The sequence below is a fragment of the Pan troglodytes genome, chromosome 10 (genome assembly GCF_028858775.2).
Source record: "Pan troglodytes isolate AG18354 chromosome 10, NHGRI_mPanTro3-v2.0_pri, whole genome shotgun sequence".
Lineage (NCBI taxonomy): Eukaryota > Metazoa > Chordata > Mammalia > Primates > Hominidae > Pan > Pan troglodytes.
In genome coordinates, this window is record NC_072408.2 from 63215646 (window position 1) to 63234495 (window position 18850).

The 18850-nt window shown below is 40.8% G+C and overlaps 1 protein-coding gene and 1 long non-coding RNA gene across 15 annotated transcripts in view; one reads left to right on the top strand and one right to left on the bottom strand.

Annotated features, from left to right (window-relative positions):
* Positions 1 to 18850, bottom strand: part of BICD1 (BICD cargo adaptor 1) — a 276282-nt gene that overhangs the window by 111258 nt on the left and 146174 nt on the right. The gene's annotated exons all lie outside the window — the stretch shown is intronic.
* Positions 1000 to 18111, top strand: LOC107967543 (uncharacterized). 2 transcript variants are annotated; one of them, XR_001708041.3, is made up of 3 exons: positions 1000 to 1086; positions 15239 to 15452; positions 15921 to 18111. It is a non-coding gene; the product is annotated as an uncharacterized LOC107967543 (long non-coding RNA). The 2 variants fall into 2 exon arrangements; XR_008538483.2 differs by having other exon boundaries at positions 1004 to 1086; positions 15926 to 17429.

Here is an 18850-nt window from a genome sequence, read left to right on the forward strand (position 1 = left end):
GGAAAGTGTGAGCATCTTCTTTTGGTGCCTAATTGCCTGGGGGTCATACAGCCTGGAGCTGCGCTGTTGAGGACAGCGCATGGTGGCTTCCGGCTGGCCAGCGGCTGCTCTCTATGTTGTTCCTTGAAGACCCCACTGAACACACTTCACACACAGGGTCCCTTTCAGTTTGCAGAGAAGAGAAGCCTTTATACGGAGCAGGGTCCCATCAGAAGGCCTTTCAAAGATATACAAAGGCCAATGATGTATTTTTGCCTGCCCTGAATTTCAATGAGCATCTTAGGCAATAAACCTGAAAATGACTAATTGAGAAAATGTCTGTGTTTAGTTTGCGGGTCAAGGCCAATGAAATATTATAAAATACCTATTCAGAATCAATACCAGCCAAATGAACTCAGTGTGTATGGGTGGTGTTTTACTTTTTAAAAAATCTTCTCATAGTTTTACGTAAAAACTTGTAATAATTGCCTTTTTGTTTTACCTGTTTAACATTTTAGTGACTTGAATAATGAGATTAAAACAAGTTCTTATTCACCATTTAATTAATCAAAGTATGTGTGAGATACCTTTAATTCTTCAGTGGTACCTCACTTAATCAGTTCTACCCGTAACGAACTTTTTCTTCTTTTACTTGTTTTTATTAGGACCTGGTGTCTACAACAACGAAACTTTTATACTTTCAGTAAAGCTAACATTCTCCAGAAAAAATGAAACTGATCGACTTTTAAAATGTGAATTTTCCAGTAAGCCAAGACTGCTTTTTGTAAAGAAATCAGCTATAATACGAATATAGTACCATTAGATTCAGATTTTGGAGATACATCTCATTATATTATTTTATTACTATTCATATACCATATTAAAATGTTTTCTTCATCATTATTTTAGTCTCATTAACAGATAGAGAATATAAAACTAAATAATAACAATTTTTTTTTTTTTTTTTTTTTTTTTTTTTTTTTTAGAGGGAGTCTGGCTTTGTCGCTCAGGCTGGAGAGCAGTGGCGCCATCTTGGCTCACGGCAACATCCGCCTCCTGGGTTCAGCAATTCTCCTGCCTCGGCCTCCCGAGTAGCTGGGACTATAGGTACGTGCCACCACGCCTGGCTAATTTTTTTATTGTTAGTAGAGATGGGGTTTTGCTATGTTGGCCAGGCTGGGCTCAAACTCATGTGATCTGTCCACCTCGGCCTTCCAAAGTGCTGGGATTACAAGCGTGAGCCACCGTGCTCAGCCCGATACGATAATTGTGAATGAGCATATGTGTGGGACCCGAGATACTACCAGGCCAAAACAAACCAATTTTAAGCAAACATAAAATTAAGCCATATTTTAAAAACTGAAAGCAACAATTTTAGCATATATATTCCTAATGGGTGATCGACCAGTGTCTCAGCCGTCAGGTTTATAATGGCATCAGAAAGCAAGTTATAACCCAGAGAACTTAAAATTTCATCTATAAAACTGTTGGGAATACTACAATGATTCTTTAAATGTTTACCTATCTTTTTGATTTTAGCATTTCTTACTAAAATCATTTCTCTAATTCTCTTCCTTTTGGATAAAAGCAAATTTGCAAGTTGTAAGTACAGACTAGTAAAAATGCTTTTTTGCATATGGAGAATTACTGTTAAAGTACTCACTTAATAGTTCCTATACAGTACTTAGGCCTGAGGAAGAATATGCTCCAAGTTTTCACAATGTAAGAAAGTAATTCACATTAAAGAAACAAAACTCTATCATCAAAGTTTTGGAGGGCAATATTCATATTACTTTAATAAAAATCACTGCAACATTTAAGTTCAAAATATTCATGTGCCTATTTCCAATATTATATTTTAAACAAATCTATCTTTCTAACTTGTCATTCAGTATTAATATATACTACTATTTCAATCTGATGACATTAATTCTTGGGAAAATAAAAAAAAAAATAATGCAGCTGTGGGCACATTATTGACAACAAAGTTTCTCAAAATGTGGTCCCAGAACCAGCAGTATCAACATCACATGGGAACTTGGAAAAAAGCAAATTCTCAAGTCCCATCCCAGACCTACAAATCAAAAACTTCAGCAATCTGTATTAAACTCTTCTGATTCACACCACAGTTTGACAAGTAGTCCAAAGAAGAAAAATCCACTTGCAACGGTTGAAGCTCATCCAGAAAACAGATGCTCATAAGTAGGTTGGCTTATGAGCTATTCAATGTCCAGAAATTAGATATAATAATAATTATTAACTTTTTGTCAATGGGTGAAAATTCCACCTTATTTTATTTTTATTTCATTTATTTATTTTTATTGTCACCCAGGCTGGAGTGCAGTGGCGCGATCTTGGCTCACTGCAACCTCCACCTCCTGGGTTCAAGTGATTCTTCTGCCTCAGCCTCCCAAGTAGCTGGGATTACAGGCACTCACCACCTCACCTGGCTAATGTTTGTATTTTTAGTAGAGACGGGGTTTCGCCATGTTGGCTAAGCTGGTCTTGAATTCCTGACCTCAAGTGATCCACCTGCCTTGGCCTCCCAAAGTGCTAGGATTACAGGCATGAGTGACCGTGCCCAGCTCAAAATTCCATCTTATTTTAACAAGCTTCTAATTTCTTGCTTGCTGTGGCACTGACTTTTGAATGAAGTTGCTTATCCAATGATGTATTTCTTTTTTACGATGGGCAGTTGAACATGGACCAATGACGTATTTTTTATTTTGTTTTCTCCAAGAGAAGTTGCACATCTGTTCATATCTGGGGCTCAGTGTCCATAGTACCCTGATGGGCAGGAATGCAGGCACTCTCCATCCTGGCACATCCCTTCTCTTCGAAGGAAGAAAAACAACTTCTGTTGACATTGGTTGTACTCATTGTCCTTTGAACAAGACAAACAACCCTTGCAAATGGGATGTGATGCATAACTAGCTCAAACTGGACTTGTCAAACTGTCCAGCAATTAAAAATAAATAATGGTAAATAAAAATAAATAGGATAGGCTGGGTGCAGTGGCTCACACCTGTAATCCCAGTGCTTTGGGAGACTGAGGTGGGAGGAAGGCCAGGAGTTTGAGGCCAGTCTGGGCTACATAGTAAGACACCATTTCTTCAAAAAAAAAAAAACTTTTTTAATTAGCCAGAAGTGATGGCCCATGCCTGTAGTCCCAGTGACTCAGGAGGCTGCGGCAGATCACTTGAGCCCAGGAGTTAGAGGGTGTAGTGAGCCATGACTGTGCCACTGCACTCCAGCCTGGGCAACAGAGTTAGACCCTGTCTCTAAAAAAATTTATTTTAAAAAGGATAGCCAGACAATGAAACAAAATAGAGAGCCTAGAAACAGATTCACTGGTAATAAAAGTTAATTAACAACAAAAATGTCATTGCAGATCAGTGGGGGAAAGATGGGTTAGAAGAAAATATACCAGAACATATTTATCACTTTGCAGCAGAGAATTTCTTAAATAAGAAACAAAAAATAGCTTAATAAGGATTGATAAATTTAACTACATTAAAATTCCATACTTCTGTTCATTCAAACATCATTTACAATAAAGTAAATGAAAAGACCAGCCTCTAACTAGGAATAGATATTTCTCACACATATACTAATTGACAAAGATTTATATTTAGTATGGATTCACCCAGCAACTATTTACTGAGTACTTGTTCTCTGCCACACACTATTATAAGTGCTAGGGATACAGTAGTAATTAAAATACAAAACAAAAAAACTACAAAGATCTCTGCTTTCTTGAACTCACAAGAAATAGTTTAAAAGGGACCTAATCAATAAGTAAGTTATGTAGTTTATTTAATTACAGTTCATTATATACACTGTGTACATATGCAGGGATCCAGAAGGAGAAAGTTTGAAAGGCTAGGGATAAGATGTCTAGGAAAGAGGCAAATGGATAGACACATAGTAGTATCAGGTGTGTGATCTTTCCATTGCATGGTAACACCTATCAGAGAGCATTTACCAAGGAAGAGACACTAAACAATGAGACAGACAGAATGATGTGCATGACATGTCAGCCTCTGTCATCAGCCACTCCTATGCTGGCACCATGGAACCATGAGCGTACTGGGGACTGTCAGTACATAACAGAAGTCAAACCTCAGAGCCAGGGTTCTGGGGCAGGGCTCTAATTCCCACAAGGAGGAATGGTTTCTTACTAGAATGTGACTGAGGTATTATTCATTAACTTCGTGCTCATTCTAAATTTTTTTTTTTTTTTTTTTTTTTTTGAGACAGAGTCTCATTCTATTGCCCAGGCTAGAGTGCGGTGACGCGATCTTGGCTCACTGCAACCTCCATCTCCTGGGTTCAAGTGATTCTTCTGCCTCAGCCTCCCGAGTAGCTGGGATTATAGGCATGCACCACCACGCCTGGCTAATTTTTTATATTTTTGGTAGAGACAGGGTTTCACCATGTTGGCCAGGCTGGTCTCGAACTCCTGACCTCAAGTGATCCACCCGCCTTGGCCTCCCAAAGTGCTGAGGCTCATTCTAAATTCTATCTTAGCTGTCATTATCTTCCATTTGAGACCATGCATTTTGCCAAAATAACTTTTAGATGATGCGGTTTAAGATGATTTTTTGGCAGTTTGCTTTTAGATGATGTTGTGGCAGCTCACATGAAGGAGTTTCCAAGAGTTAGGTCCTAATTAAAGAGGAAATGAATTTTTAGAATGTGGCCTGTTATCATATTTCCAGCACTATTACTGATAGTCACTATATTGAAAAGGAAACCCCCTGTTACATAATTGACAATGACCACATTTTAGTAAAATTTGAAATTTCCAAAAAATATAATTTCTAGTGTTTCTAAGACAAGAAAATTCTCCAGTAGATACAATGCATCTTTCTGATGAAATGACTCCCGTTCCCCTCCTTCCACCATTGCTGCAGGTTTCTATTAAAATAGACAGTCTATGTATGATAGAACTACAGGGCTATGACCTAGGAAGAGGAAGTGACTGCACAGAAATGACCTAAATAGAAATCGTGTCTGTGCTTAGATGAGGAAGTCTGTATATATCACTATTAAAAGTTTAAACAAATTTGTGAGAAGCAATGAAAGTCTCTATAGACTATGGATATAAAAATGGATGCACAAATAAATGGAGAGAGATGACACGCTTATTCATCATGCTGCCTAACAAGCCGTGAGACAGATGTGTAATTGGGGCAGAGAACAGTGTACATTCTTTATACTTTAGAATTCTCTTCTCCATTCTAATTTATGTAAGCTGGAAGTGAAGACAGAAGAGTCTGTTCTTGAGTTAAACTGCCGACCAAGACTGAAAATTTGTCCAGCAGAAGCTCTTCAACACAGAAAAATTATACTCTAATTTTCTTTTCTTTTTGTCTTTTTTTTTTTTTTTTTTTGAGACAGGATCTCGCTGTGTCACCTAGGCTGAATGCAGTGGCATGATTATAGCTCACTGTAACCGCGAACTCTTGGGCTCAAGGGATTGATCATCCTGCCTCAGCTTCCCAAGTAGCTGAGACTACAGGCATGCGACACTGTGCCTAATTTTTACTTTTTTTTTTTTTCTGTAGAAACGGGGTCTCACTATGTTTCCCAGGCTGATCTTAAAATCTTGGCCTCAAGGGATCCTCCCGCCTCAGCCTCCCAAAGTTCTGGGATTACAGGTGTGAGCCATCGTGCCCAGCCCTGTAATTCTTAACAAAAGAACCAACTGAATTGATGTGAAAGTCTTAGTTTATAGTTACCTTATACATTTTTCTCCTTTAACCAAGACATTCACATGGGAACTGCTTCTAGCCATGATGAAGTAAGAAAGGACTTAGCTTTTTATTGTGAGCAATTAGATAAGTGAACGAAGTACAGGAAGCAGCTGTTTTCAGACTGAACACGAGGCCTTGTAAGACTAATCTCTGTTAGAGGGGAAACAGATGAGATGAGCATGAGAAATACCTGGGCCTTCTGCTTGGAGGCAATGTATAAACTGCAAGTGCAAGAAGGGGAAACCCAGAGACCCCAGAGGCCTAGTGGAGGTAAGGAGAGGGGGCTCTGAGTTCAGAAGGCTAAGGCAGCTGGAAGTTGCAGAGTAGAATTCTGGAAAGGAGCGACCAGCGCAGAAAAATAACTCCAGGAATCTGCATAAGGATTTGCTTAAGCCCTTTCTGTGTACAAGGTCGCACATGCCTATTCTGCAAAACATCATGCAAAATGCAGCAGTTACAAAGAAACAGGACAAGGTCTCTGCCTCTTAGGGGCTAAAATATAGTGAAGAATTTCACACTGGTAATAATTTCCTTTTTGCTCTGACATCTTAAAAGTTCTATTTAGGCTGGGCATGGTGGCTTACACCTGTAATCCCAGCATTTTGGGAGGCCAAGGTAGGTGGATCACTTGAGGTTAGGAGTTTGAGACCAGCCTGGCCAACAATGGTGAAACCCCATCTCTACTAAAAATACAAAAATTAGGCGGGTGTGGTGGCACGTGCCTGTAGTCCCAGCTACTCGGGAGGCTGAGGCAGGAGAATTGCTTGAACCCAGGAGGCAGAGGTTGCAGTGAGCTGACATCATGCCACTGCACTCCAGCCTGGGCGACACAGCAAGACACTGTCTTAAAAAAAAAAATTCTATTTAATTTCTAAAAACATTTTTTACTGTAACAAATGTTAGAATGTTATCAATTCTATATGTATTTTTTATGGAGAAGGTATTGTAAACATATAGCCATTCATTCATTCCTTTTAGTAGTTCAACAAATACTCACTGAGTGCATACAATATGCAAGAAATTGTGTAGATGCCGGGATTTTAAAAAGGATAGGATGTTGCCTCTTCCTCAGAGTTTATAATTTAGTTGAGGAGATATACTTAAGAGCTAATAACAATATTTAAGATTTATTGAATCCTTACATGCAAGTAATGTTCTAAGTATTTAATACATAATAATTCATTTACTCCTCACAACAGCATTGTGAGATAGGTATTAATATCACAATTTTATAGACAAATAAATTGAAGCACACAGAGATTATGTAAATTTGCTTAATGATTTGCATTCTGTAAGTGGCAGAGCCAGGATCTGAAGCCTTGCAATCTGACTCTAAAACAGCTGCTATTAAATATTAGTGTATGGTGCTTTAAAAAATGAACTACTCTACTTGCAGATGTTTTGTGGTAAAAAAAATTTTAAAGAATTTTTTAATGAACTACTACTCATCAAGCATTTATTGGAGGCTCTACCCATGCAAAGCACTCTGCTAGACAGCAAGACTTAAATACGTGTAGAACAATCCCTCGCTTCAAGAAAACTATAGTCTGCATATGATTAACTTAAAATGATTATTATGGATTAATATTTGAAAACATCCATAATATATCACATGACTCCTGCAGGAAAAATATGCATTCTGAGTCTCAATTTACTTATGAATGAACTTTTGGAGTACTTTATTGCCAGGTGAGAACTGGCTCTATGATGTGTTGCAAATAATTATTTAGCATGCATTCTTTTATTTGTTAATACTTGAAACATGTTCTCACATTCTTTTCTGTAATACTTTTTTTTTTTTTTCTTTTTGGGATGGAGTCTCACTGTCACCCAGGCTGGAGTGCAGTGGCGTGATCTTGGCTCACTGCAACCTCTGCCTCCCAGGCTCAACCAGTTCTCTGCCTCAGCCTCCCGAGTAGCTGGGATTACAGGTGCCCACCACCACACCCGGCCAATTTTTGTATTTTTAGTACAGGCAGGGTTTCACCATCTTGGCGAGAGTGGTCTTGAACTCCTGACCTCGTGATCCACCCGCCTCGGCCTCCCAAAGTGCTGGGATTATAGGCGTGAGCCACCAGGCCTGGCCTTTTCTTATTTTAAAATGTTCACCAATCATGAAATAGAAGTCCTTTGGTGCTGTATGGTCACCCATTATCTCAGTTTCCTAGGGCTGCTGTTATAAATTACCACAAACTTAGTGGCTTTTTTGTTTGATTTTGAGACTGGCTCTCACTCTGTTGCCCAGGCTGGAGTGCAGTGGCCAGATCATAGCTCACTACAGCCTTGGCTGTCCGGGCTCAGGTGATCCTCTTTCCGAAGTAGCTGGGACTACAGGCTTGCACCACCACACCTGGCCAATTTTTTTTTTTTTTCAATAGAGACGAGATTTCACCATGTTGGCCAGGCTGGTCTCAAACTCCTGAGCTCAAGCGATCCGCCCACCTTGGCCTTTCAAAGTGCTGGGATTACAGGCGTGAGCCACCACTCACAGCCTAAATTTGGTGGTTTAAACAGCAGAGTTTGTTCTCTCACAGTTCTGGAGGCCAGACACTTGAAATTAAGGTGCTGGCAGGGGCCATGCACCTTCAGAAGGCTCCTGCTTCTGGTGCCCCTGGCATTCCTTGTCTTATGGCAGCAGAACTCCAATCTCTGTCTCTGTCTTCACATGGCCACCTTCTCCTTTGCTGTCTCTTATAAGGATACTTGTCATTGGCTTTAAGGCTCACTGTAACCCAGGAGATGGACTCATCTCTAGATCCTTATCTTAATTACATTGGCAAAGACCCTTATTCCAAATAAGTCACATTCTGAGGGACCAAGGGTTAGTATGTGTGGAGTTCTGTGGTGTATCTTTTGGGGGCCACTATGCAATCTATTATACTCACCTTATTTATTCTTATTTTTTGTCATTTTGCTAATGTGAAGGGTGGCAGGTGTCTGAAAGGAACGGATGGCGAAGACATCAGGGAGGGACTTGCTAGTACCAGGGATGGGGCTGGAGAAGGAAATGGGAGACTGAATAGGGAAAGCAGGAAGTAGAAGACTCAGATTATAGAGTAGCCAAGGACTCTCCAATTTCAGGCTCAGATGTAGACACAAGATCAAGAGCAGAGTGGCCAAAAAAAGAGACAGAATTAAGAAAAAGCCAACGTCAAGGCAATGGGGAGGATTTGAAGACAGTGCTCACGGATTCTGGTAATGAGCTGCATTTGCACTGTGATAAAAGTTTAAGGGCATTTATAGGTAATGCACATAAAGCATATAACAAGCATAAATAACCTTGTTATATAAACCCACGACTTAAAATGGGGTCACGTTTAATAGTAACAACCCATATATTACTGGGTCTTGCCCCTGTCAGGTACTGTAACATCTCTATCCAAGTATGCACTCACCTCACCCCACAATTATTTCTGAGAGCTCCCATGAGCTGTCCTCCTGGACTCACAAACATGGCCTGTCAAGGCATTCGCCATTTCCTTCCTCTCCTGCTTCAACCCTTTCTGGTAAAATCCACTTTTGGGTCTCTGCTGCCCCCTAACTGGCACAAGGGGTCTCACTACTGTCTCTGATGGCCCCAGTGAGCCCCTTTCTGCCAAGTTCCACCAGGCCTTGCTACCTGATTTTGCTGGGTACACCTGCTGCCAACACCACTTGAGTAGTAGAATCTCTTCCAGGAAACAACACCACAAAGGTGGTGGAATCCTCCAGCATCAAAACGGCACTGGTCCTCAAAATGCAATTCACTGAATTCCATGAAAATGTGACAATACGGGTTTCCTACCCTATAACATCACCTTTTTCCACTGGAGTTTATAGCAATGCTGCTTGTGTCTTAGTGGGCGGCAGACTTTCACTTATTGTCTTCACATCCCCATACACTGTCCCTACAATGTGATGCAGACATCCATTCTATATGCATACGAACACCAGTGAGAGCCCACAAAGACCTGAGCAGAAGGGCCAACAAGCACTAAGCCGGAACAGCCCTAGGGCAATTGATGAATTTCTGGGTCAAGGGAAGAAAAGAAGAAATAGGAAGGGTAAAACACAGGAAGAGGTAATTACTATTCATCGTCTGTGCATCTAGGAGAAATTTTTGTAAGTTTTGGATGAGTTCCCTAGCACAGGGTGTGGCACATGGGTCATCCATAAGTATTTGTTAAATGATCAGTGAGATGGAGGAATCAATCCTGTGAAATCATGAGCTTGGGCCTCCTTCGGTAACAAAGTCCCCATGACCATCCTCATCATCTGAGAACTCTCCTTCCTGTACAACAGGACTCACTTTCATTTGCCCTTAATTGCCTAGCCCAGTCAGGAATCTGAGATTCTCCGAATCAGTGGCATATTCGCCTACAAGGCTATTTTTATTGAAATAGGAAATCAGACAAGGGAAAAGTCAGCGGGGAAACTGCCAGATATTCAAGCAGTTTAAGTTTTAAGACCCTTGGGCAAAACCAGTAATTGCCCAGGTTTAAGCGAAGGGAAGCAGATGCTGCTCACCCACACAGTGAATTGTCCTGAAACCCTAAAGGGCTTAGACAGGAATCCAGGCTAGAAAACTAACCAATAGCATTTAGCGGAGAAACAGACAAGTAACATGATAGACAACCATGTTTTCAACCTATGGGCTATGACCCAGAAGTGGTTTGTGAAATCAATTTAGGGAGTTGATTCCAGCATTAAAAAAAAAAAAAAAAAAAGTACTAGAATACAATAGGATAGAATAGAACAGACAATTTCAATGAGTAATGGTAAGCATTGTTTCCTTGATGTATTTTACTTTGGAATGTGTATGTATATGCATATCTATACCTATATATGAATGCAGACACACACACATGCATGCGAGTCCTTGGTAGCAATGTAAAATGTATTGTTTATTGTGAGCTATGTAAAACATGTTTGAAAGGCACTGCTGCAGAGAAGACAGGCAGATACAGTCATGGAAAACCAGAGAGTGCACATCCCACCAGAAGGGCAGCTACAACTCAGTTCCAAATGATTCTTGCTATAGCTTAGGATTTCCAAAAGAAGCCAGAAATCTGCATCTTTGTTAAATGTCATAATTTTTAAACGTTGGCAACCAGTTCAACAAAACAAAAGAAAAAAAGTGAGGCTGGGCGTGGTGGCTCATGCCTGTAATCCCAACACTTTGGGAGGCGGAGGCGGGTGGATCATCTGAGGTGGGGAGTTCGAGACCAGCCTGACCAACATGAAGAAATCCTGTCTCTACTAAAAATACAAAAATTAGTTGGGTGTGGTGGCGCATGCCTGTAATCCCAGCTACTTGGGAGGCTGAGGCAGGAGAATCACTTGAACCCGGGAGGCAGAGGTTGTGGTGAGCCAAGATCAAGCCATTGCATTCCAGCCTGGGCAATAAGAGCGAAACTCCATCTCAAAAAAAAAAAAAATGTGTAGTGTATATATATGTGTTGAAAACAGCCCACAGACACACAGCTTGTTTTCTCTATCCTAGAGTAATACTCTTATAAGCCTACTCTGCAGAAAGATGTTACTGATCATTCTCTTGTTCACAAATATTGACTGCCTCTTCCTACAAGCCCTTGCCTTTAGATTATATAATCCACTCACTAACATCAGTCTTGGACATCTGATCTCCTTTGGCCAATGAAATGTGAGTGTAAATGAAGTGTGTGCCACAGCTCTAAGAACTTGTGTGTGGCCCATTGTGTTGCCATCTCTCTTTTCTCTCTGCCTGGAGACCAGCAATGCCCCATATTGAGGCTGTCCCTTCACAGAAGCTGCCAGAATGATGCTGATGTGGAGCAGACCCACTGACTGCTGGAAATAGACATGCAGCAAGAACAAGAGTTAAACCTTGCCTTAAGCTACTGAGATTCTCAAGTCATGTGTCACTGTTAAGATAACCAAGCCTCAGTCCACTGATACATTGCTTTACATAGATCGTAATCAATCTATGTATTGTAAAGTAATTTTTCCAATAATCCTTTATTTATTTGTGGGTGGAGGATTACCCAGGTGCCAAGGCAAGAAACTGAAGGCACAAACTGTTTCAGTATAATAAAGAAAACAGTTAGAATAAGAATAGTTATAATACAAGTTAGATATAGAGATGATCGTGGACATTATTAATCATTAACTTTTAATATTACTCTTTGTTGTGTTACTAATATAACCAAGGAATAACGGCGGGTATAGGGTCAGGTGCTGAAGGGACATTGTGAGAAGTGACCAAGAAGGCAAGAGGTGAGCCCTCTCTTACGCCCACATAAGGGCCACTTGAGGGCTCCCTGGTCAAGCAGTAATGCCAGTGCCTGGGAAAGCACCTGTTACTTAGCAGACTGTGAAAGGGAGTCTTCCTTTCCTTGGAGGACTCAGGGAACACTCTACTCCACCAGCTTCTTGTGGGAGGTTGGATATTATCCATTCCTGCCCGCAGTCATCTGGAGGCTTAAACCCCTCCCTGTGGTGCTGTGCTTCAGTGGTCACGCTCCTTGTCCACTTTCATGTTCCTCCCGTACTCCTGGTTCCTCTTTGAAGTTGTTAGAAGATAGTGGTAGAAGAAATAGTGAAAGTCTTAAAGTCTTTGATCTTTCTGATAAGTGCATAGAAGAAAATGCTGATGTATGCTGTCTTCCCTCTCTGCTTCAGCTACCTATAAGGGAAGGGCCCCCTGTCCTATGATCACGTGACTTGCTTGACCTTATCAATCACTTGGATGACTCACCCTCCTTACCCTGCCCCGTTGTCTTGTATACGATAAATATCAGCACGCCCAACCATTCGGGGCCATTACTGGTCTCTGTGTCTTGGTGGTAGTGGTCCCCCGGGCCCAGCGGTCTTCTCTTTATCTCTTTGTCTTGTGTCTTTATTTCTTAGATCTCTCGTCTCCACACATGGAGAGAACACCCGGTAAGCCCCATAGGTCTGGACCCTATATTTATTACTTTAAAATAATAGCATATCAAATGACCAACAGACATATTAAAAGGTCTTTGATTTCATTAGTCATAAGGAAAATACAAGTTGAAACCATAGTACAATATCACTATACACTCACTAGAGTGACTAAAATGAAAATGCATCAAAATGAACTAAAATACTGAAATGAAAGTTTTGAAATGAAATATAAAATGAAAATGAAAGTAAGTATTGAAATGAAAAAATACCAAATGTTGGTGAAGCTGTGGAGTAAGCAAACCCTCACATATTGGGCCTGTCTACTGGTACAACCACTATGGAAAATTGTTTGGCAGTCTCTACTAAAGCTGAACAAGCATACTCTGCTGCAATTCTACCTCTAGGCGTATAATAAACAGAAATGCTCATATACATGCTCCAAAATACATGAACAAGGATGTTCATAGTAGCTCTTTCATAATAGCTAACTATCTGAAACTGAAACGTCAAATGACAACAGAATGGAAAAATTAAATGTAGTATATTCACACAATGAAATATATGTATACACACATACATGTATCATCTATATATTATATATATTGAGAACAAAATGAACTGTGGCCACATGCAACCACTTGAATAAATTGCAAAAACATAAGGTTCCATTGTATAACCATATTTACTGTAATTCATTCTATTTACTGTGGATAGTAATTTCCGTTGTTTTTAGTTTTCTCTGTTACAAACAGTGCTGCTGTGAGTTTTGTTGTCTACATCTTCTGACTCGAAAGTGCAAGGCTTTCTAGGGTTCATACCTCCAGCTGGAATTGCTAGATCTTAGGATCTATACATCTTTAGCTTTACTAGATAAGGCCAAACAGTTTTTCAAGATGGTTGTACCAAATTACATGCCTACTCTCAATGTTTGAGAGTTCCTGTTGACTACCATCTTGACCAACATTTGATATTATCCATACCTTTCTAAAGTCTTTGAAGTCTCCAAAGAGATATGGAGGCTTGATAAAATGCTACATAAGTTCTTACAATCACTAGATCTATAGTGAGCAATACAAATAACATATTTTATATTCCAGAACAAATATAATTTTATATGTATATACTTTTACTTCCCTAACAAAATGTCCAACCTTTTCTCCACATTTTTGAAATTTCTGAAAAATTTGCATTTCTGATCCTAGTGATGCTTTAAAAAGATTTTTTTTTTTTTTTTTTTTTTTTTGAGACGGAGTCTCCCTCTGTCACCAGGCTGGAGTGCAGTGGTGCCATCTCTGCTCACTGCAACCTCCGCCTCCCCGGTTCAGGCAATTCTTCTGCCTCAGCCTCCCAAGTAACTGGGACTACAGGCACCTGCCACCATGCCCAGCTAATTTTTGTATTTTTAGCAGAGACGGGGTTTCACCATGTTAGCCAGGATGGTCTTGATCTCTTGAACTTGTGATCCGCCCGCCTTGGCCTCTCAAAGTGCTAGTATTACAGGCGTGAGCCACTACACCCAGCCAGAAAAGATTTTATATCATTAAAAAGAAATTAAGTGCTTATTTGTGTCTGATGATGAACTGCATAATTAGATACTGCAATTTGTTAATATTATTCAATAAAATCAAACTAACATTGAATGAGAATCTGTTCATGTCAGTGTTTATTTCGTGTAATGCTCATAACTTCCTTTTTACAGATAAAAAACAAAAGATAAGAGAAGTGTTGAATCCACAGTGACACAGCCAATTGGTGGCTGGGTCAGAATACAAACCAGGGTCTGTCTGATTACCAAACAACTTTATCTTCATTAGTCATCACTGTCTCTTTTTACAATTTTCCTTCTTATCTATTATTTGTTCAATTTTTCAAAATAAAAAAACTTTCCTTTATCATTTTCTAAAAGAGAAATCTTTCTGGCTTTAAAACCTGAAGCTCAACAAAACTGGGTAAATCTCAGCTCTATCACTTTCCTGTGTGTGGCCTTTGGCAGGTGAGTTGACCTCCTTAAGGTTCGGTTTTATGATCTGACCCAAAGTGGGGATGATAATCATATGTATATCAGAGGATGGCTGTGAGGGTTAAATTAGATAAATAATGGCAAAGGGCAGGGCGTAGTGGCTCACACCTGTAATCCCAGCATTTTTGAAGGTCAAAGCAGGAGGACTGCTTGAAGCCAGAAGTTCGAGACCAGCCTGGGCAACATAGCAAAAACCCGTCTCAAAAAATTAAAAAATTAGCTGGGCATGGTAGTGCATGGCTGTAGTCCTGCCTACTCAGGAGGCTGAGACAGGAGGATTGCTTGAGCCCAGGGGGTCAAGGTTGCAGTGAGCTATGATTGTACCACTGCACTCCAGCCTGGGCCACAGAGTGAGACCCTACCTCTAAATGAATAAAAAATAAAATAACAATAATTATAATAATGGCAAAGACTTAGCATAGTGCCTTGCAAATAGTAAGTGTTCAATATCTGCTCTATTGATAAATTAATAAGAATTAATTAATAATATTATCATTAATATGCTCTATTATTAATGTCGAGTCAACATTGATTAAGGGTAATATTTTAATACGCCTGGCTGCACTACTGATCTTTGTGTCTTCATATCCAGCAAAGCATCTGGCACAGGCCAGCTGGCCAAGGGAGTAATTCTGATTGGGTATCAGGGATGTCCTATGAAAGATGACACTTAAGTGAGACCTGAATGATGAGAATGAGCCAGCTATCTGGGGCAAAGCACCACAAGGAGAATGAACAGCCAGAGCAAAGGCCCTAAGGGAGAAAGTAGCAGCACGCAGGCCAGTGTGGCTGGAGCAGTGTGAGAGGTAAGCAGGTGCCTGATCACAGCCTTGCAGAACATGGTAGAAACTTTGGGTGGTTTCTCCAAGTTCCATGCCTCATCATTAGAAGATTTTTAAGCCAGTGAGTAATACGGCATAAACAAGGAATATCTGTAGAATAAATGAGCATTTTTAAAGGTTCACATTAGCAGTATGCCTCTACTACCTTAAGAGGTAAGATTTTGGCATGGATAGGGCTTTTTCAACCTCTGTCCAGATGACTGGCACATGGTGGCTGTTATGAACTGAATGTTTGAGTTCCCCCAAACTCCTATGTTGAAGCCCCAGTTCCCAATGTGATGGTAATTGGAGATAGGGCCTTTGGGAAGTAAATGGGATTGGATGAGGCTATGAGGCTGGGGGATGATGGGATCAGTGGTCTGATGGAATCAGTGCCTTTATATGAAGAGACATCAGCGAATCTGTCTTGTTGTCTCTTTCTCTCCATGCAAGCACAGAGGAAAAGTCACGTGAGGACGCAGCAAGAAGGTGGCTGTCACAAGCAGGAAGAGGGCCCTCAGCAGGAACCAAATCAGCAGAGACCTCGATCTTAGACCTCTCAGACTCCAGGACTGTGAGAAATCAATTTCTGTTGTTTGGGCCACCTGGTCTGTGATATTTTGTTATGGCAGCCCAAGCAGACTAATACAGTGGCCAAAATCTTGTCCAAGAAGAATGAATGAATCTCATGAAAACACTGAATGCATCTTACTTAATGCTTCTGCTTTGGGAGAAAAAATGCCTCTCGAGCTCAGGGAGAACAAAACAGACTAATTAAACAAGGAGAATAGTAAAGGAAATTGCTTTTTAAGCAAGGTTATATATTGGTTCATTGCTCATTTCTAATTGCACCAGAGGGAAACTAGATAATAGTAGTCACTAAATTCCAGAAGACTTGGCCCAAATTTCCTTCATCTAATTCAAAGGCTCGATTCAGCAAGGGGCAGATGATGCGACTGTCCCAATTGAATGAGACAGTGACCACACAATGTGCTGCTCTTGACACAGCATGCTGAACAGAGGAGGAAAGATCTTGGGGAAGGTCACGTTTTTATTTATGTGCTTGTGCTGCCTATGGATTTCTAAATAGATGTTACAAGTGATTATGTCAAAACGTGGTACCTGTTAAGAGATTTAAATTTTCTATTTTGCTAATTCAGCAAATATTCACTGAGCACCTACGAATGCTAGAGCCTACTCTGGAAGCTTGGGATACAGCAGTGAATATGGTAGGTGGGGTATGGCAGTGAATATAGCAGGTGGGGTATGGCAGTGAATATGACAGGTGGGGTACAGCAGTGAATATGACAGGTGAAACACAGCAGTGAATATGGCAGGTGGGATATGGCAGTGATTATGGCAGGTGGGATTCAGCAGTGAATATGAGAACTGAAACATAGCAGTGAATATGGCAGGTGGGATACGGCAGTGAATATGACAGGTGGGATACAAAAGTGATTATGGCATGTGGGATTCAGCAGTGATCATGGCAGGTGGGATACAGCAGTGATTATGGCAGGTGGGATATGGCAGTGAATATGGCAGGTGGGATACGGCAGTGAATATGGCAGGTGGGACATGGCAGTGAATATGACAGGTGGGATATGGCAGTGAATATGGCAGGTGGGATTTGGAAGTGAATATGACAGGTGGGATATGGCAGTGAATATGGCAGGTGGGATTTGGAAGTGAATATGACAGGTGAAACATGGCAGTGATTACGGCAGGTGGGATTTGGAAGTGAATATGACAGGTAGAATATGGCAGTGACTATGGCAAGTGGGATTCAGCAGTGAATATGACAGGTGGGATATGGGCAGTGATTATGGCAGGTGGGATATGGCAGTGAATATGACAGGTGGAATATGGCAGTGATTATGGCAAGTGGGATTCAGCAGTGAATATGACAGGTGGGATACAGCAGTGATTATGGCAGGTGGGATTTGCCAGTGAATATGGCAGGTGGGATATGGGCAGTGATTATGGCAGGTGGGATATGGCAGTGAATATGGCAGGTGGGAATATGGGCAGTGATTATGGCAGGTGGGATACGGCAGTGAATATGACAGGTGAAACACGGCAGTGAATATGACAGGTGGGATATGGCAGTGAATACGGCAGGTGGGATATGGGCAGTGATTATGGCAGGTAGGATACGGCAGTGAATATGACAGGTGGGATATGGCAGTGAATACGGCAGGTGGGATATGGCAGTTAATATGACATGTGGAATATGGCAGTGATTATGGCAAGTGGGATTCGGCAGTGAATATGACAAGTGGGATACAGCAGTAATTATGGCAGGTGGGATTTGGCAGTGAATATGACAGGTGAAACACGGCAGTGAATATGACAGGTGGGATACAGCAGTGATTATGGCAGGTGGGATTTGGCAATGAATATGGCAGGTGGGATATGGGCAGTGATTATGGCAGGTGGGATACCGCAATGAATGTGGCAGGTGGGATACGGCAGTGATTATGACAGGTGGGATTCGGCAGTGAATATGACAGGTGGGATACGGGCAGTGATTATGACATGTGGGATACAGCAGTAAATATGACAGGTGGGATACAGCAGTGATTATGACAGGTGGGATACAGCAGTGATTATGACAGGTGGGATACGGCAGTGATTATGGCAGGTGGGATACGGCAGTGATTATGGCAGGTGGGATACGGCAATGATTATGGCAGGTGGGATACGGCAGTGATTATGGCAGGTGGGATTTGGTAGTGAATATGACAGGTGAGATACAGCAGTGAATATGACAGGTGTGGTTCCAGTCCACAAGAGCTTGTATTGCAATTAGAGGGAAACAGAAAATAAAACAAATCTAGGAAATCTCACATAGTGAAAAATGTTAAAAATAAAACAGAAGTGTGCTAGAGAGTGACTAAGGAATTATTTCTGTCATTATTTACTTACTATTTGTGATGAATAAGCATTAATTGGAAGCTTAATATTCACCTCTGCTTTCTTTTTCTTCTTAAAAGAGGAAACAGTCTGATCACTTTTACTATAAAAATAAAAAAATAAGAATCCGCGGCCTTTCTTGAGCTCTTATCATCAAATTAAATTTGTATATTTTGAGTCCTTTTGAAAGGGAAAATGGAAAATGCTGTTAGAGAAGTCCAGTGGGGCATTAAAGTCAAACGATGAGTCAGATTTGGAAAGTAAGCATTTTGAAAGCTGGGACCAGGTTTTCCTCAAGTCTGCATCTTGCATAGCAACTAGCATAATTCCTGGCATTATTAATAATGTAACAGAAAAAAGGGCCAATATATTAACAAGCAGCAATTCAAAGAAAAAGGAATCCAAATGGCTAACAAACATAGTAAGACGCTGGCTGGGCATGATGACTCACACCTGTAATCCTAACA